Source organism: Apium graveolens, chromosome 6 (genome assembly GCF_009905375.1).
Source record: "Apium graveolens cultivar Ventura chromosome 6, ASM990537v1, whole genome shotgun sequence".
Taxonomy (NCBI): Eukaryota; Viridiplantae; Streptophyta; class Magnoliopsida; order Apiales; family Apiaceae; genus Apium; species Apium graveolens.
The window spans coordinates 285,634,998-285,656,807 of NC_133652.1; the positions used below are offsets into that span (position 1 = coordinate 285,634,998).

Below are 21,810 nucleotides of genomic sequence, written 5' to 3' on the forward strand. Positions count from 1 at the left end.
CGATCGTAGTTGGATAGGTCATAGTCGATTTAATGAAGCAAAATACATAACGGAGAATATAAAGTTGGTGTGGATAATTTCATTAAATTTGATATTGAGCATCTTGAAGAAGAAGATAATGGCCTTATACGATGTCCGTGCAAAGATTGACGTAATATATACTACAAGCATCCTAGTATCGTGAAAATACATTTATATCGACATGGTATCATGCAATGGTATATTAGATGGGATTGTCACGGGGAGAAAGAAATGTCATGGAACGAGGCTGGAACAAGTTATATTAACACGGGCTGCAAAGATGATGATATGCATGATGCACATGATGATGCCTTCGAAGATTGTGAGGATTTTGAGGAAGAACCGAATGAAATAGCAAAACAATTTTACAAGATGGTGAATACTGCATCAGAACCAATTTATCCGAACAATGCCAATCTTACAACTCTGGAGTTTGTTATGAAGCTGCTTCACTGGAAAAACAAGCATAATTGTAGTAACAATGGTTTTGATGACTTGCTTCGCCTCATTGGATCAGTACTGCCCGATGATCATAAATTGCCTGAGAATTACTACACCGTGCGAAAGATGATTAAAGGACTGAATATGGAGTATGAAAAGATTGATGCTTGTGAGAATGATTGTATGTTATTTTACAAGGAACATAGCAAAAAGACAAAGTGTGATATATGCAAAGAAGACCGATACAAAGTGCAAAAAGATCCTAAAAAACAAAAGATCCCTCGAAAAATCTTGCGTTACTTTCCTATTACCATGAGATTGCAGCGTTTATTCATGGCGGAGAAGACTGCAAAATGTATGAGATGGTACCATGATAGAATTGCAGTTGAAGGTGAATTAAGTCACCCAACAGATAGAGATGAATGGAAACAATTTGATCGGAGATTTCAAAGATTTTCAAAAGAGATTCGGAATGTCAGACTCGGGCTCTCTACTGATGGATTTGACCCCTTTCACGATAAGCACGCTAGGGAGTATACAGTATGGCCTGTGGTGGTTATTGTGTACAACCTTCCCCCATCTATGTGTACTAAGGCTCCATACATGTTTATGCCTCTTCTCATTCCTGGACCGACGGATCCAACAAAAGACTTACATGTTTATCTCAGGCCATTAATTGATGAATAAAAATTGTTGTGGCATACTGGAGTGGAAACATATGACATGTTCTCACGTATATATTTTATGATGAAGGCGGCACTTTTGTGGACAATTAGTGACTTTCCTGCACTTGCCATACTTAGCGGGTGGTCCACTAAAGGTAAGTTGGCATGTCCAGTTTGCATGGGAGAGGTCAAAGGTAAGCAACTCAAACATGGTGGTAAAACAACATTTTATGGAATTGCTCGGTATTTTTTGGAGACAGATGATCCTCTCAGAAGGAGTACGAGATTTGGAAGAGTTGAGACACGATCAGTTTGTGCTCGATATTCAGGGTCACGTGCAAAGGTCATGTGTGAGCAAATACAGTTTCCCCCACCGGGAAAGTCATCGAAGAAAAAACCAAAAGATTATGGTGTGACACATAATTGGACTCACAGTTCTCCATTTTTTGAGCTTCCATATTGGGAGACACTCAGCCTTCGTTATAGCATTGACATTATGCACACCGAAAAGAATGTATTTGACAATATTTTCTACACAATTCTTGATGATTCGAAGAAGTCTAAAGATAAAACCAAATCAAGAAAGGATTGTCAAGAGTTAGGTGTACACCGTGAGTTGTGGATTCAAGATAATGGTATAAAACCACATGCACCATATGTACTTTCGATTGAACAAGTTCAAAAGTTGTATAAGTGGATAGTCTCATTAAAACTCCCAGACGGGTATGCCTCAAACATATCTAGGTGTGTGAATTGGAAGAAAAATTGCATTCGTGGGATGAAATCACACGATTGTCACGTCTTCATGCAAAAAATGTTGCCTATCGTTTGTCGTGATCTACTTCTGAAACATGTGTCTGATCCTATCATTGAATTGTGCAACTTCTTTCAAGATTTATGCTTGTCTAGTCTCAAATACACAGATTTAGAGAAAATGGAGAGAGATATAGTGACAATAATGTCTAAGCTTAAAACTATCTTTACTCCTAGTCTTTTTGATCCCATGGAGAATTTGCCACTGCATTTAGCAACTGAATGTAAGTTGGGTGGGCCGGCCAATGGGCGTTGGATGTATTTTATTGAAAGATACTTGCACAACTTGAAATTGAAGGTTGGAAATAAAGCTCGAGCGGAGGGTTCAATGGCACAACGCTACATTGAGGAAGAATGTGTACACTTCTGTACGTTATATTTTGATTCCAAGAATGGATTGATGCATAATCAATTATGTCGAAATGAGGCCCCTCAAATGTTTCATAATGCCAATTTGTTAGAAGTTTACACATATCCGACACATCCTAGTCTACGAACTAGAGATAGAATCTTGAGTTGTGATGAATATGAACTCGTGGCATACTATGTTCTTATTAATTAGCCGGAGGTTGGAAAGTACTTGAGGTAAATTATTTTTAAATAACTTCTTTTTTAAAATTACTTTAGTTCAAAATGTGATGTTTTTATAATTTAACTTGATTATGTAGGGGTTTTCAAAAGTTGGTACAACGACAATACCCACATTTGAATGATGCGGAAAAGGAACAATTTCAAAACGAACAATTTAAAGATTGGCTCGAAAGAAGGGTATGCATTATAATTTATACACAGACACATACACAAATTTTCCTCATATTATATTTCTCACATATGTTATTAGGTACAAGATGATGAAGAGCTCAACAAGAAATTTATAGACCTAATAAGAGGTCCGTTGTATAAAGTGGAGTCTTATAAAGCATGCAAGTGCAATGGTTACAAATTTGATTGTGTAAATTCTAATGAGCTCACTTCACCAAATTCCGGTGTTGTTGTCATTGGTGAGAAATTTAATTATTTTTCTTAATATCTAACTTGTATTTTTCTTTACCAATTATTTTCCAATTTAATACATTTTATTTCTAGGGACTTCTTACGAAGAACATTATGGTAACTACTATGGAAGGATAGAAGAAATTATAAAACTCTTTTATTAAAATGGGCATCAAGTGATCATCTTCAAATGTCATTGGTTTGATCACACGACACATGTGAAAGTCGATAAACACCGGATGACTACCGTAGATGTTAAATCAAAACTAAATGCCGAAGACGTGTTTGTGTTGGCTAGCGAAGCTCAACAAGTATACTATGCACCAAACATTTCTATTGCAAAATCATCATGGTACACGGTTTTAACAACAAAGAGGCGACTAGTTGATGAAAGTGTGTCAATTCAAGAAAAAATCGGGACGAATGATGATGCTTTACAAAATGAAATGTCAAATGCTTCATCATCACATGTTGAAAGAGTTATTATTCGTGATCCCTCAAATTTTTTTGTTGACTTGAGAATGTTTGAAAATGACTATTCGGTAGATTACAACAATGAAGAAGAAAGTGAAAAAGATAAAGAAGATGAAGAAGAAGACGAAGACGAAGACAAAAATGAGGATGAAGATGACTTGAGCGATAATGATGATTTAGTGTAATTTATTTTAATTATTTCAATCAAATTTGTGTCAAAGCAATTATTTCTTTATCTAATTTTCTATAAAATTTACATTTAGGCATTTTTTTTTGCTAGATGGCCAAGTATTTGTTAATTTTATTAGATGAATGATATCTTCTGTTGAATTAGTGCAGAACAGAGGTTTCAACAGCTTCTGGAGAAAAAATATATTGGTTCATTAAATTTGACCGAATGACAATGAAAAGTTTCACACGGCTAATTTCCACCGATCTCGGTAGAATTGAAATAAAACATATAAACATATTTTACCCCATTTCTCTCACTTTCATCTCTCTCAAGCGGCTGTCAATTAAAATTAGGGTTTAAGAAGGGTGAAGGAGGCGGCTATCGACTGATAAAATCAATGGCTGATGAACGCTCAAAGAATACAATCAAGCTGATAAAAACTTCACAGGTTCATCTCTCTTTCCTTGAAATTAGGGGTTTTTACATTTTTATAATGCGCTCTCTCTTTCACAATTCTCTTGGCTTATTTGGGGGTTATGTAATTAGTGGGGTGTACTGAGAAACAAAACTTAATTGGATACAAAAAAATGAAGGAGATGAACTATACCTGTGTGTAAACTATGTATGTAACTGTTGTGTGTCGGGAGTTACTGAATTTGTTTGTTGGATGGTTTTTGTTACTGAATTTGGAGGCGGAGGAGCTGAGGTTTCAGTTTAGTACTGTTTAAAGCCCCATCTTATTATGAAACCTAATATTAGTAGTAGTGGGTTGGGATTAAACTTTGTATTAAGCTAATTGTCTCGTCTCCTATTATATTTTTGCTATAATCTTCCCTTGGTCCAGCTTAAATATTATTTGTTTGCCATTCTTGGTTTTCTGTATTACTACACACTCTTTTTAATCACCCTAATCTTGAATTTTCTTCACTTAGAAATCTTGATGTTAAAGATTTTCCACTTCGTCAACGACAGCTTTCGAGACATGCTTACTAAATGACTGTTGTTAATGTAATTAGTGATTTCCGTTAGTACTATTGCAGATGTTGATTTCAGTATTAGTATATCAACAGGGCCTATTAAAAGATGTATATCAACATGTCATTTAGAAGACTAAAGTCTGGCCGACCTATGACCCCCCTGTGTACTGCAGATTAAGACAAATGGGACCTTGACAATTACTGTTTTGACATACTCTTTTATGTGTTTTTTAGGTGGTCTGGAGCGGTCCAAACTCAAGGAAGGGAAAAGGATACAATAATGGTGGGACCAGCGGAAGTGATCCACACAAACCTAGTGACGAAGAAAGTCAGAGGGAAGGGTCTTACGAGGTGGGAGAAGGCAGCCAAACAATTCTGTTTGAGAGGAAAAGGCGCACGTGTTGTGAAGGCGACTACCCGAGAAAACCAACTTGGAATGCAAGACCAACGGTTCAATTACTTCCGAACCTAAAAGGGTAATAAATTTATTTATATTCCTTCAATAAATATTTTGGTTGTTGTTTTGGTAGTTTTTTAGAGGGAGGTTTTTTTCTGGGGTTTTTTCCTCTATTTAGTTTCTGCATTTCAGTTTTACAGTCCTCTTTTGCTATATAAACATTTAAACTATAATTTATTTCTTTAGAATACAAGTATGAATTCTCTATGTATTTTTTTTAACAGGAAGTTTTGAAAAAGTCAATATTACAAAAACGCCAAAATGGTAATTAGAAAAGATTTATGAAATTTTTATTTCTAAAATTGTTGCTTGGTTATAGCAGGAGTTTGAACATTGTCCTTGCAGTAAGCTTCATAATATAATGACTATTTATGTGGTAGTACTTTTGTGTAGCATATTGCAATTTGTATCCCTGTTTATAGCTCAGAAGTATTTGAAAGCTAGATGTAGATACTGTTCATAAATTATCTAAAATGAACTGGGAGGAATTATGTTGAGCTATATTATATTAATATCATTGTTATCAAATATTGCTAACAGAAAATGCCTTGAGTTTTTTTAAAATGACTATTGACTATTGTCTACTAATTCTTAATTTAATCAGAGTAAGGTACCATTAATACTTGTATAGATTGGTTAAAGCATCTGCTAATATCTCAGTTAGGTACTAGCTAAATCTATCTTTGAAATATTAAATACCTCAGTGGTGGGCAGGAAGCTTAGCAGACCACAATATAATTTTCTGATTATTGTCAGTCATGCAATAGTGATTTTCATACTTCAATCTATTTTAGCATATAAGACTTTAGTGTGTTGTTTAATGATATAGTAACAGTCAGCTAAATTTCAGACTATTTTGTTAAAACTAAAATCAGACCAGCAACTCAACTAATAGTATGAAAATTGGGAAGTGACTGCAACAATGGAAGGGTGCGGTGTTGATAAACACCTCTATACATTGAGCATTGTTTGTACTAGACAAGGCAATCCCACTTATTTAGGAATGTACACCTAAGAACACACCTGATGATGCTACAAGTATTATATAGATTGATGTAAATAAAGATTGTTTAGCTACAGATTACATTTATTGGCCCCTCTAGATTAAATAAAGATCTCTGGTTCTGGTTTGTTCTATGGCTCGGTTTTTCCGAGTTGGGTTCTCCATCGAGATGATAAGACCTGGCCTTTTTGCTGACATTAAGAAATTTGCTGACATTTGGATTGAGAACCATAAACTGTTTTAAAGTGCTTATTTTTAATAAGCATTATATCTGTTTAAAGTGCTTGTTTTTAACATCAACTTGCTAAACTTTCATTATGTTTTTACAGTTTTATGGGGAATACACCTAAGAAAACATTGGCACGCCTTGCTCGCCTGAAATGGGATGAACATACAATCTCTACAAAGGGAGCTGCACGTAATGCTTGGTACAATAGATGTATCAACTGTTTTAAAGTAAGTATTTTAATTTTATTTTTCTTTCAGCCTTTGTAAACTACTACTTGGGGTGTAGAGTTTTTACTTCTAATTTATTCTCAACAGATGTAATGCTTAATTTCATTCTCCTCCATCAACTTTCTTGTTTCATTCTTGTTTTCTTAACAGCCTTTAGAGTTTAGAGTTTAGAGTATTCTTTCTTTTTCATTTTCTTTCTTTCTTGTTTAGAGTTTACTTTCTTTCTTGTTTTTTTGAACTTACTTTTAGACTTTTATATCTTGTTTCATTTCAAGTAATATATAAATTAGGTAGCTTAAACCAAAGTGTATGATTTTGGTTAAAATCACATATATTGGTTATAAATCATATATTTTATTCACTAATTATCGCTTCGATATTGTAAATCAATCTTTCAATAAAAGTGTAACCCGTTGTACGGCTAAAAGTGTGTTTTCTGGTTTTATGATTTGTTTGTGTTAAGTGTAGATAAGAATTAGTGGACATTAGTGTTTGTTTTTAACTGAAATAAAACATTCAGATAAGAGTTTGCAAGTAGCTCCCAGAGTTCTCATGGTTTTTACTCACATGATGCACGGTTTGTGTTTTGTTTTTTTCTCTTTAAGGACTATATAAATTGTAAGTGTACATTTTAGCGTATCACATGTTAATCTCCTAAATGTAGTTTATAATCACACTCATTTGAGTACTTTAAAATCACACTGACTGCTCTAGTACAACTGTGGTGGCTGGTGGGACTAAAAATGCAAGACAACCCTGAGTTAACTTTGTTGAGTCTACTGTCACAATTCATGCAATAAATATAGCCACTACTAATGTTTAACTAGTCTTATATTATCATGTTTCTAGCTACTAATAATTAATATGAGACTGAATGTTTTTTAATTTGAAACACTTTACTAAGCTTTTTTTATTTTAAATCTAAGCAATTTATTTTGACAGGAGTACTTCATTTATCCGAAGGGGATTCTCGAAGAAGATGGGGACGGAGCTGTGAGAGCACATCTGAATAGGAATTTTAAGTCCTATCTTGGTACTGAGAGGGCCCGACTGCTCAAGAAGTTGAATGTCTTATTTGAATGCGGATATACTGAAGAAGAACTCGACATAAAAGGTGAAGCATTCAAGCCTCATTACTTCTCTCAGTGGGCATGGAATTTGATATGCGCGTATTGGGGCACACCTGAATTTAAAAAATTGTCAGATGCCGGCAAGAATGCCCGAGAAAAGATGGAATTTACCTCTCGTACTGGTGCAAAACCATATGAACAAAGACGGCATGTATTATTCTATCTTGTAAATAGATTAGGTAGTTTTTTTTATCTTTTGCAAGTATGAGTGGATATGTCCTTGATTTTGTATTATAAGTTCTTATTTTGGTTTTAATCTCTCATGTTTTGCTATCTATGCTGATGCCCTCCCAGAACAAGACTAATTACTTAGCATTAATGCAAATATAAAACACATAACGCTTCACTACAACTGTTCTGAAGTAAAGGTGTTTAATTTAATATGTTTTGACTGATTCAGAGTTTACTTAAATCTTACAGCCCGATGAAATTAATAAACAGATTACTAAAATAAAACAAATCACTAATTATCTCCATCTTACTACCTCCTTACCCCATCACTAATTTCATTTTTTTAATTCTTTATTTATTTTTTAAAATTATTATGTTTAATTATCTACTTTCTAATAAATAACTATAACTTATATGTTATAATTTACTAAAAATATTACCAACTTATAATTAAAATATTTATCATATTTATTTTCCATCTGACAGGAAATAGATGAAGTCAGAATTGCTAAAGGTGAGATGCCAATCAGTGATGAGGAATTTATGAATACCGTGTACGACCCTACTGAACCATCTGTGATAGAGCTACAGGTTTGTATTTTATTTTTAAGTAAACTGATTTATAATTGAATGCTTGTTTTTAGGGTCAATTAATAGAGAAGTGCTTTATTTGTGATTTTCCTTTCATATATTGTAGGGAAAACTGAAAAAGGTGTGAGTTGAATTGGCAGATGAGTTGGAAGCTGCTGATGAAGGGGCATCCCCCCGTACACAAAGGGCAATTCAGCGGAAGAATAATCTGATTGTGCTAGCTGGAGTGAGACCCCCGACTAAGGGGAGGGTTAACTTGTTTCCCCAAGATACCTTGGCGGAGTTGATGGGAACACAAGATGCAATGAAGCTATTAAAAAAAAGAAAAATGAAAGACTCTGACGAATCATTTGACGTTGCTCCCGAAGAAATCTATTCTATAATGCCAACGATCTTAGAAGAAGTGAAACAAATGGTTCGTTCTTTACCCATGGAGGTGTTGCGATCTGTTCTGGACGAGAAAGTGAGTAACCTGGCCACTGCTGCTTTTCTAGACTCGAGTCAGCGATCAAAGCACAAAAATTATTTGCGGACAGCAAGTCTTGCACTAAAAGGGATCTTGAAGGACAATGATAAGATCATTGTACAGGTAACATATTTTGTTTACTTAAATTACTTGATCTAGAAAGCCATATATTAATTTAAGATGAAGTTTTTTTTGAAGAATGTTAAGCCAAAAAACCTGTGAAGCAGATTATCATTATTATCTACTGATAATAATTATATGATAATAACAAGTTATAAACTAAATAATCATATAACATGCAAATCTGATCCAGGAATGAAGATCAGTTTTATGGTGTCAAATCTCTGGTTGGCATTATCTTCAATAGCAACAATTGGACCAGTCTTAGTCACGGGTCAAATTGTTTGTGAAGTTACAGTTTTGATCATTCTTGGTTGATATTGATTTCAAATGAAGTGTTGATTCACTTCTTTTGGTAATATTATGTTGAATTGTAGTATTGAGACTCAAGGTGACAGACACAATTATATTTCAAAATATAACGAATTTATGTTATCGGTTCTAAGGTTCAGTTAAAATGATTAATTAATTGCAATGCATTGTAATATGAAGGCCTACCACGAGCAGTAAGTTTTTTAATTGTGTTTGTATGCTCTGTGGCCTAGTTCATGTACAAATATAAACTGACTTTTTATTTTTTTCACGTGCGATTTTGCAGTCTACTCTATGTTATATATTTATATTAATTGCTAGCATGTTACCAATATTTGCCTTCATGTTTAGTTTATAAACACTTGCATTTTATAATATATGCTTAAAACTTTACAAGTTTCATGCATGCAGGTGACTATATATGTTTTCTGATAAGTATCAGTATATTTATTCAGCTTATTTAGTTGCCTGTATGCTTTGTTTTGTAAGGTAATTATATAGGTTTTATTATATTAACAAAATATTGGTATACTTGTTTATGTACCGATGCAGGAGACCCTGCTAGGGAAGGCATTGGTGGTGCACAACACCTCCAACAATGGAAATAAAGATGTAGTTGGAGGCGACAATGAAGACGGAGTTGGAGGCGAATATGAAGATGAAGATCTTGACGCACACAACTATCTGTTGCTCTAGGTCTTTTTATTTGGTCTGGTGAACATGCTTAGCTTTTTATGGACTGATGGATTTAGAACCTTCAGTTTCCCTTTTGTAAAGCTAGCTCTTTTGTTAAACATTTTCGGGTATGTAACTAATGGTTTATTTGAACTTTCTACTATTATTCGGTATTGGATATAACCCGGATATAACTGTCAGCACTGAAATTTCTAACTCCTTTGTAAAGCTAAGCTAGCTAACTATTTTGTTAAGCGTTTAGGGAATGTAACTTTTGTTAAGCTAACTAGATTTGTTAGCATATATCTTTGTTAGTCTGTGAATTGCGTTTGGGTGTACAGGTATATAAATATGGCCTATCATTAGTGCTGGTCATAAGCACTATTATGTTTTTTGGCTCTTAATTCGACTAATGTTGGTTGAGTTTAAATGACATTTGTTGGATAAATACAATCGAATTTAGAAACACCGGTCGAGTTTAATATTCGACCAAAAATAGTCAAAGTTACTTTTTGAGTAAAAATAGTTGAATTTATTTTTTTACTCAAAGAGGTTCAATTTCAAAAGTGACCGGTTACGGTTGAATTTAGTATTTTTGGCAGGAATTTCAAATTATAAAAAAAAATTGGCGGTATTTTCAAATTTCAAGCGAAAATTTGAAAAGTTGAAGTAAAATTCTGCTGGAATCAAATTTGACCATCTTCGGTCGAATTTTTATAGTCGAATTTAAACGGTTGTAATTTTTCGGTCGTAATCCGACGGTCAAATTTAGTTAAATACGACCAAACTTCTAAATTCGACTCCCTCTATTACAACCGATTCAAAATTGGTCGAAATTAAGTAAATTCAACCGCGCGCGGTCGAATTAAGCTAAATTCGACTAATTTTTTTTCGGTCGAATTTAGCCTTGTTTCGTGTAGTGTGTCATACACCCTTCTTTAAAATTACACAACATCCTTTTCACTACCAATACCTCAGATTTATTGATAAACTCCTTAAGATATATAAGATTTTAGTCTGGATGCATTTCACCATGCATGCCTTTTCAAGTATTCACTTAGCGCAGCTAGTTTGCTATATATTAATACTAATAGTTCTTCTCTTCACCTCTACACCCATGTAATAAGTTACTTTCACAAATCACTCATTTAGAAATTGTGGCCCACTTGCTTCTTGAACTATTATATAACAGCCACATATGTATCAATAATTAACAAAACATCTACGTATACTATAATAATCATGGTTTCACCATTTTCTCTCTTTGTATACACTACATGCTCATAAGGACATCTAGTAAAACCAAGATCTTCAAGGAACTTATTTATTTTTGCATACCCGGCATCATTCTCAACTTGTACAAATCTTTTGCTAGGTTATACACCTTCTGTTCTTGACCTTGTTACATGTATCCTTCAGGTTGAGCAACATACACTTCTTCACATTTGAAAATGTAATTTTCACATGGACGTGATGAAACTCCCAACCATTCTTCTATAAAAGTGCAAAAAGTAGTCTCACAGCTTCAAGTCGTGTTACAAGGGCAAATATTTCCATAAAATAAATTCCTTATTCTTGTAAAAAAAAATATGACTAACCTAGTCTTGTGTTTTATTACTTCTCTGTTTATATCAATTTTCAGTTTGAAGACCATTTCAAATCAACAACTTTATACCCTAGTAGGAAACTTTGTCAGTTTCCACTTGTCATTCTTTTCTATTGCTTCAATTTTCTTTATTATTCTTATTTATTCACTCATGTTGAACCTCCTCAGAATTGTTATAACTTTCATTTATCGACTTATAATAGACTGGTTCACGAGTAAGGAATTGTGCTAGTGAACTCATTAGTGACACTTGTACTTGTGCTTAGGTTCACTATTTAAAAGTCTTCCTTCTCACTCTACTATATGCATACCAAATCCTGTGAAAAATTTTAGTTGATTGGTTCCTACACTTTCTTCTGTTTTCCACTTCCATGATTTTTCTTTCTCAAATGCCATGTCACTGCTTACATGGATTGCGTTTGTTTCTAGGTTATAGAGTCTACAGGTCTTTGTACTTGGTTCTTTTCCAAGATAAAAAACTTTTTTACTAGGATCATTTAATTTCTTTTTGTCAACGCTGGGAATCATGATGTGTGTCCTGCACCCAAAATGTTTAATGTGCGTAATATGTGGCTTACTATCAGTCCAAACCTCGAATGATTACGTTCCAGATAATGTGCGTGTAGGTAACCCGTCGAGAAAATATACATAATCGCGAAGAATTTCACCCCACACTTAACAAGGCATCTGCATATATTTCCAACAAATTATTTCCTTCGCCACCAAACTTTATTTTTTTTAAAGACATTGTTTTGATTTAGCGAAAGGTGTTGCCATGTCGCTGAATGCTAGTCTCTTCACAGTATGGTATAAACTATTTTAACATGTATTTGATATATATATATATATATATATTCATTCTAAACACCTTTACCTATTTTCCTGTGTTGGTTTCAAATTCAATTCTGAAAATTTTGACGGCATTTAATGCCTTATCTTTATACTTGAGCATGTATACCGATATCACTCTCTTATAGTTAACCACAAGAAAAAAATTAATATCTATTTTTAGCCATGATTGCTAGCATAATTGGGCCACACAAGTCTCCATGTATAATTCCAACACCCCCTTCACACTAAACTCTTTTTTAGAGGTAATTGTCTCATTTGTTTTGACATCAGACACCCATTAGATTTATATTTTGTCTTACCAATATTTGGAAAACTCATGACCATATTTTTTGAAGATTTAAGGAACATAGGTTGAAATTTACGTGACCCAAATGTGAATGCACAAACACGATGAGTCATTCAATTATGAGTTGAGACAAGTATTCTGACTACATTCAAGGATTATTTTGGACAACCTATTTACGGATTTTATAACCTTCATAAGTAATTTTCCTTCTCATACATCCACAAACAACCATTGTTGAATGCCTGTTTATTTCCTCTTCTGACATTTGCCCGATGCTAATAATATTATTGCAAAGATTAGGAAAGTAGTATACTTCTTTGCGTATATCATCACTATTCTTGCATCTGAATGTTATTGAGCCCTTTCCTTCAATCTTCACTAATGATTCATCCCCTAATCTCACTGTCTAGTTATTTTTTGATTCAGTTCCCCTAAACTTTGATCTTTCACCCATCATGTGGTTCCTAGCGTCATTCTCTAAATACCATACATTGGACTCGATCAGTCGATATTCATCTTTTATTTTAAGCTTTGACACTAACTTTTTTGTTCAACAACATCACATTCTCATCTTTTTTCCCACACTCTATCAACAAAATTATTGACTCAATGTTGTATTTTTATGTCAAATTTGCTTTAAAATTATCCATTTTAACTCAATTTGGCTTTCGATATTCAGTAGAAAAGTATTCGTGCAAGTTACAACTGAACCATTTAATTTTACTTTTATCTCGTACAACTCGATTATCACTCAAATTCTGATAATCACTTCCACCATTTAACTTCTGACTTAAACACCCTTATGTCCTCTTTGTTTTCCTTCTTCAACAATCACTAGTACAAAATGACTTTTAGCTACAGTCAAAATAGGCCTCTAGCGTCGGTTTTTCAGCGTGGTATATGCAGGGGACGCTAAAGGTATATTCTTTTTGCGTCGGGTAATTAGGCGACACTAAAAGTTTTTAGCATCGGTTAGATGACCGACTCAAAATTGCCATTAACCGACGCTCTTGCTTGGACAATTGCGTCAGTCCAATAAAGTGCCGACGCTGGAAGTTGTAATTAAATGCATCGGTTTATCAAAAAAACGACGATGAAAGTTAATATTAAAGGCGTCAGTTGTTAAAATTGCCGACGCTGTATGTTTATGTTAAAGGCGTCGGTCGTTGAAATAGCTGACGCTATATGTGTATGTTATAGGTGTCGGTTGTTCAATAAAACTGACGCCTAAAGTTCTGTAAAAAAATAAATATTCTTTTCAATTTTGTTGATATCCTGAACTTGCTTTTTACAAATACCATCATTCCCACAAATATAACTAAATAATCAAATTAACTAGGAATTAAATTGAAATTAAAGTAGGTCTCAAGCTATCTTTTCATACACACATTGAACAAAAAGTATGATACATTGAATTTTAAATACAATCAAAATATTTTTGATAAAGTAATAAATGACAATGTGTTTCCAAAAAATATTAATGTTCGTTTGGCATCATCGAATTAGCAATATCGACGTTGAAAAATCCAGCAAATCATCATTTAGCTTGGGAGGTCCAAAACTCAAAAATCTCAGCAAAGTCCACCACCTACATAATATAGTCACACATATACAATATTAATTAGTAATATTTTGGTACATAATTAGCAACATATATAAGATTGTATGTCTCATTTTTCTAGATTTGTCTAAAGTTATTATCGTACCTGATTATAGACATTCGACAATAAATTTTTTTGCCCAAAGCTCTCGAATCTCACTGATTTCCTTCTTAGTATATCTTCTTGAACCAAGACCCTTTCAAATGAAAATTATAAAATATTTAGATAAATCTTGAGTTTAGATGTTTGTAAAACAATATCAAATATTTTTTGTCTTACCACTTTCCAGTTCGTGTTAAGATCTTTTTGACAAAGCATGACTATGTCATGCATGTACTTTATAACAAAAAAACCACACTCTGTGCCTCCTTCTTGTTGAGGACACTATACATAAAACACTAAGTTTGATTATATATAAATAAATATAAAAACAACAAAATTAAAATATGAATTAAACAAGTGATACCTCAACCTCCGTATGAATACAAAGAAATTCTTTCCTGTTATTCATCTCTCCGCCTCCTGGTACATACAACTTAAATGCCCTCCGTAATAGGAATATATCAGTACATAATTCAAAAATCTTAGAAATAAGGATATATATATATATTGTAGACTATTTGAAATTTAAATTGAAATTTAACTTACGTTCGTGCAGGTGTTGTCAACCGTATTTTCCGTTCCTTCTTCAAAGAATCAAACACATAGATAACACTTTCATGGAGACAAAATAGGAGCAAAATCCAATGGTCACTACACCAATAGACATATATATATATATCACAATTAGATTATATTTTTAATAAAAATACTGAACATAAAATTGGTTTTGTCCCCACTCTTGGATTTAAGGTGCTAATATAAACTTCTTCTCTTTATTCGCAACCAAAGATTTTTCCATGTACTCGGCTGCATCCCGAATACGTTGATAATCACGGATATGCGGTATTGCTAATCTGGATGGTAATATGAATCCAAATTTATCATTATTCAATTCGTTGCAAAGCTTCCCGATGTACCTACATGCAATGTTATTTATGACAATCAATATGTATATTGGATAATGATTCTAAGGTAAATTAGGAAGTAAAAACTAGTCTTACTTCAAAAAAAATTCCAGAATGGGTATGTTTAACCAACTCATTTTCAAAAATTGATCAACATCTTCATGTGCAACGTATATTGGATCTTCTCCATTTTCTTCATACTTAAAGACCGAACCTTTTTTATTAGAGGGTAGCTTATTAAGCAAAAAACGTAAAGATCGACAATGCTCAGTTGAGTTTGTGTCATCATCAAGGCTTTTCTTGACAGGAGTTACCGAACCTTTACTTTCAACTTTCTTAGGCATCATAACAACTTTTTTTGGGCTAATATCGTAGCCTTTTTCCTTATCCGTTGATATTGGATCCTAATGAAACAAAGTCATCATAAACATGATATATTGTAATGGAATGAGAAAAATACCATAACATGATATATACCTGCCCTAAAGTCACAAGGTCCTTTGGCCATTGAACGAAACTACCCATTGCATTTCCTATATTTCAAGTTCGTTACATGGCACTGGAAGGGGAATAAGTTGAAATTCCGGTACAACATCATCAACAGATACTCTGACATTGTTAGGCACAATCGGGTTATTATGAATCTTATTTTCCCCCTGACTATTTGAGGGAAAAACAGTCCCCTAGCCACAACAACTCTTCCTTTTTCCACATGTATCACCCAAAGATGACAAAGGGTTGGTGTCTGCAGTATACAAAAATAAAAATATTAGTACATTATATAGTCTATAATCTAAACAGGTAGCTATTATTTAAATAAGAAATAAATTAAAGGCCATGAGCTAAATATTTATGCAAAAGTACCTTGATATTTGAGATAAGATCTTGTCGATTCACCGACTGGTAACTGCTTCGAACAGTTTCATTTTTAGGAATAGCAATATCATTGAAAAGATTATCCTCCGGGATGGACAAATCCACCTGCTTCAAATGATTAAAGATTCCTTGAAGTTTCAAATTCATCATTTCACTCATCTTTTCATCACACTCCTTTTGAACTTTTTTGGTGATTTCTTGTGTGACTGTAACCAACTCATCCACCGATAGGACCCCACTCTGTTTGGACTTTCCTGATCCAAATACTTCTTTAATTTTGGCTCCTCCAGCCCCTCTAACAGGCCCGTCATGTTCTTTACGACCAAGTGCACGCGATAATATGTTATCATGGCCTTGTGGAGTCCATGAACCATCTGAAACTTGCCTCTACAATTCTCCCTATTTTAAACAATGACAAAACCAACCATCAGGAGGAAGTGACATGGATGATACCAAGCTAACCATGATGTCTGGTGTGCAGCTGAATATTGTCAGGAGAATGATTTAAGTCACGGCTGAATGTAATATATCCATTTTAGATACATAGTTCATTTACTTGGCAGAACTTAAATCACTGTTATACTTCAAAAATTGAATTACAACATTCTTTAATGTGTCCCAGACTCACAGGACCTCTCATATATAAGACAGAATTATGCATAAAAAAGTAAGTAGATTTACCATTTTTTCAAAGACTTCCTTGGTCTGCAAACTTAGGAAGTAATAACCTCCACCCTCCTTCTTCTTCACACATGCTCTAAGACAATCATAACTTCGTCCGCTACGCTGACTCGATAAAATTGATTCATCGATGCATTCTGAATCATCCAAAGAACTGATGGGGTCATCCACGCACCACTTAGCCCTATTTGCATAATATCCACTAGGCCCCAGGAAATGAACATGCGCATCATACTTTTTCCTATCTTTTTCTTTCTCACTTATTTCCTTCTTAGAAAAGAGGCAAAAAATAAAAATGTAGACCAACATATAATACATTGTTTACCCTACTGTTAAATTGTAGTAACTATTTAAATTATAGTAACTATTTAAATTCTTCAATTCTTAAATTAGTAAATCTGATAAGATATATTCCGTGTTGCTTGTATTGTGTTTTTCTGTGTCAGCTTTTTACATCCTAAAATAGGAAAATTTCTTATCGAGGGATCTTAAATTCTTAGTATCTGGTTTATAATTTATAGGTTTAGTAGCTTAATACCTTGAGTCAAACATGTTTGAATTACATATGGTTTATGGTAGTTGTTAAGATTCAAACCCTAAACCTCTAGAGTATATAAATAGGTGTTGTATGTTAATATTTTTTTGATGATATTCGGAGCTAATTTATTAAAATTTTACCTTGAACTCCTCAGTTTCACGTCTCTTTTTGTATATTTCCCACTGTTCTCGGCTGATGTAATGATATTTCTCACAAGGATCCTTATCTGTGCGCACATAATTCCTAGTCAGCTTACCCTTGACATCCCTCCACATCTTTGCAGCTCTTTCCAGCACCATCTTTTTATGTGAATCATCCAGATTCCAACGACTCTGAAAGCGATACAAATGAGTAAAGGCAACAAAATTTTTAAACAGGTTCATGATTTCATTTTACTTTTCCCAAATGAAAGTATAAATGTAAAATATTATCGTACCTTAATGTCATCCCAAATAACATCTTTTAATCCTTGATTAACTACATCCCAACTCTCGATATTAATATCAACTTGGAAGCGAACCTTTGTTCCCACATAAATTATGAAATCTTTACGCATATCCCCAATCGGGTTACCATATTCATCGAAATCAAGGGTGCCATCCAAATTCTTGTTCCCTATCCTTTTTTTCAATTTTTTGCACAATGTTGGACCTCTGGTCCTTTTCTTGGAACGGGACTATGCATTATCTTTATCTGCATTATCTTTATCCATAGCAATTACCTACAACAATATAAGATCAACAAGTCAGGAAGAAGTAGAAGTATTTTTTTGATTTCAAAACCTATTGTAGACTTGTAATAGTAAAATGTGTATACAAGTTATTCTGTAGAAATAATACAATGCCTAGTTGTTGTGTGATTTGCTCAGGAATTTGATTTCTTCTACTTCGTTCTGCAGGTATTTACTTGCCTAGAATTCTCTTTTAATCTTTACTAGCTCTTCTCTATTTTGGGACTCGAAAATCCTAGTGTAACTGATTCTAGTTGGCAACAATTTATTTACTAACCAGGTTTTCATTATTTAAAAAAATTAAACACATGTAGTGGCCTGGATCATATTGTGATTTGAAGCGAAGTTGTTGTTATCCAAGCACAGGGAAGCCAGCTTCAGATTTCGGGATTCATGGATTATGGCCTAATTATATTGATGGCTCTTACCCCTCTAATTGTGATCCTGATGCCTCCTTCAATGAATCCACCATATAAATCTAAACCTTTTATAAAATAAGCGGATCAGATATAAAACATCTACAAACTATTATATGTTCACCCAAATATTTTTTACTTTTTTAAAAAACTCCAAAATATTTGTCCTTTTGAGATTAAATAGTCAAAATAGGTATACTGAGTTATTAATATTTAAGACAATGCATCTCACATTTGTTTGTGATGAAGTATGATGATTTGAGCATTAAGATTGGCTAACAATTAAGTCATTAAAAATGAAAACATAATCAGCTGAGATCACCAGTAAATCAAGTCATACATGAAATTCTTAATTTTTGATTTACATAGATTTCGGACTTTAGGAGCAAAATGCAAAAGGAGTGGCCAACACTTTCATGCCCAAGTGCCAATGAAACAAAATTCTAAATCAGCACAACTACTTTGTGACGATACTTAACCTGAAGAGTCGGGTAAACCTTCTGCAGAACCATACAAATGCGGGAATATATCCAGATGGTGAGTTCTACAGCTTAGAAAGCATAAAAAGGGCTATTAAACAAGGGACTGGATATACTCCTTTCATCGGATGCAATGACAATGTGTGGGGTAATACTCAATTGCATGAAGTTTATATGTGTGTTGACACTTCTGGCTCTAACCTTATTAAGTGTCCGATATTTCCTCGTGAGAGGTGTAAATCGTAGATTCAGTTTCCACTTCTTAAGTCATTTTTGAAGTCGATCAGTTTAGCTATGTAAGTTTTGAAATCATTAGCAGTAGATACTTGAAGTAAATGAAACTTTTAAAAATCATAAGTTATCAAATTAATTAGAAAAACTGGACCAGCATAATTTTAACATAAGAACAATGCTAGTTAACTTTCAGTAAATCTCGATGGGTTCAGACAACCATCTGATAATTCCTTATATATGTCGAACCTGAGTTTAGTCATAAGATACCCACTCCAATACATCCAAGAATATTGTTTAGCTACTTCTAACAGATGCAAAATTAAAACGCAAAAACAATGCCCTCAATCGATTCAATTTAATCATTTTTTGTACATGTAAGCTATTCTTTCCGATGTTCCTTTCTAAGTCTGTAAGTCATGGTTGATGAATCTGTTATTAAAGCCATATATTGCATGCAGGAAGGCAGGACGAGATGGGGAGGGATGGAAATGATTAAACCAACAAACTGAAGTGCTCTATACTTTTGTAAGCATTATAAATTACGTGTATTTTCATTATTGTGGATGAGAGGCAAAATATAGATAAGATGTATATCTGGAATCCTGATGCACAAAATAAGCATCAAAATAATGACAAAAAGGCAGGGCAAGTAGATTACATGGTTTGTGTTTATGAGGAGAACCAACACCGTAACAGCTTCATTTACAGAACTCGTGTGGTACACTATGGCTCAGGCTGTCTATGTGTACCACTAATCTGCTATGTAACATTGTATTAAAAGAGCCAGGGGCAAGAATTGTGGCAGAATTTTTCGTATAACCAGAGGAAGCTCTTCTCATCTTTTAAAAATGTCTGTGTAAACATAAATTATCTTTGCACATGAATTGTTTACATTTGCGAGTTAGAATAGTACTAGTATTTAAAGACTAAATTTTCATTATCTATATTACGTAAGACACGATAAAAATATATTTTTGTTGTCAGCATGACAGTACCTGTTATACCTGTTGTTGCTCTTAAATTAGGAGAGACAAATATGAAGGTCACAGGTGAGATATCTTTCTCTAGCCAAGAAAGATTGGGCTAATATTTTAAATTATATATATGGAATGGCATAACTACAAATAATTTATTTAGAATTTCAAAGTCGATATATTAAATGTGTTAAGGACTCACCTCGAGTACTTGATGATGCTGTAAATGGCTTAATATAGCCCTAAGTGAACCTTAATTACTTTCTGCTTTCATGACACTTCCCAAACGCAAACCTACAAAAAGTATGGATTGAATATATTAAAGGATGCATAAAATCTATAACAGCAACCTGAACATTTCTAAGAGTTACACCAGATATGTAAACACCTTTTACATATCTTCTATAATGATCATTAAATTACAAGTTTTTTTAAAGGATTAATTAATTTTTCAAATGGACCGAATATATATTTTATTTTTAACATGTACTGATAATTTAAGTAGATAGTAACCTGACAACATTTCTAGTAATATTCTTAGTCACCAAATATTAATAGAATTTAAAAAAAATACTTAATAAACTTGTTATTAAAATTACCTTTACTAGAACTCATACTTGACGATCAATCCATAACCCTTCATCATGATCATTACGAACATAATTTGTATTTACATTATCTTCTCTAACTGCGGTAGGTAGACCAATTGAGAAAGGGGGATTCTTATCAAATTGATCATACTTGTTAGGTCACACACACACTGTAGAGGGGGTGAATACAGTATATAGTATACTCAAATCGAACTTTAAGAACTTAAGTAACAGAAAACAAACTTTATTGATACAATAAACTCTGTTACAATATGGAACTGTTACCTCTCAGTGATGAACAAATATCACGAGAGCTACAAGGGTTACAATGAATAATCTTCTCTAATAATGATAACACTTATAGTGTAAACCCTATGGCTGTGTTTATATACTACACAGTTACAAGATAATCGCTAATTGATATGGAATATAATTCTGCTTCCTAAAATATATCAATCAGATATCTTTTCTTCCAAGTATTCCATTCTTCACGGAATTCCTTCTTCATGCATATCTCTTCTTATGTTTATCTCGATCTTCTTTCCTTTAATCAGCTACTGTCCTTATCTGATTGTCCTTCAGCACTTAAGTTCTGATATCTATCTTCTGATGATTATCTCCTGATAATATAAGTACTGATATCCTTAAGTCCTGACTTCCAGTATAAGTACTGATCAACAGTTAAGTACTGATTTATCCTGTTCACGTAAGATCTGAAAGCTAAACATAAAACATATTAGCCATGACATTATCAAATATATCTAACAATCTCCCCCAACTTGTAAATTAACAAAATATACAAGTTTAACAGATATTTGATGATGTCAAAAACATTAAGTACAAATGCATGAGAAATAGACTAGATGACTACAACTTACAGTCCTTAAAGTTTTTACCAATTTCAACTTCTGATAACAACTTCAATCTGTATAAATATCAGAATTTAAGCAGTTGTAGATCTTCGACTTGGCTTCTTCATTTTATGATCTCTCTGATGTCAGGA

General features: G+C 33.4%; 1 long non-coding RNA gene and 1 pseudogene across 1 annotated transcript; one reads left to right on the top strand and one right to left on the bottom strand.

The window, feature by feature from the left end:
* Positions 1–17,648: 17,648 nt before the first annotated feature.
* Positions 17,649–20,521, bottom strand: LOC141667486 (uncharacterized). Its single transcript, XR_012552642.1, has 3 exons — positions 20,420–20,521; positions 17,821–18,105; positions 17,649–17,716 (listed from the first exon to the last, which is right to left on the bottom strand). It is a non-coding gene; the product is annotated as an uncharacterized LOC141667486 (long non-coding RNA).
* On the top strand, positions 18,191–19,255 carry LOC141668500 (ribonuclease 1-like; annotated as a pseudogene).
* Positions 20,522–21,810: the final 1,289 nt, after the last annotated feature.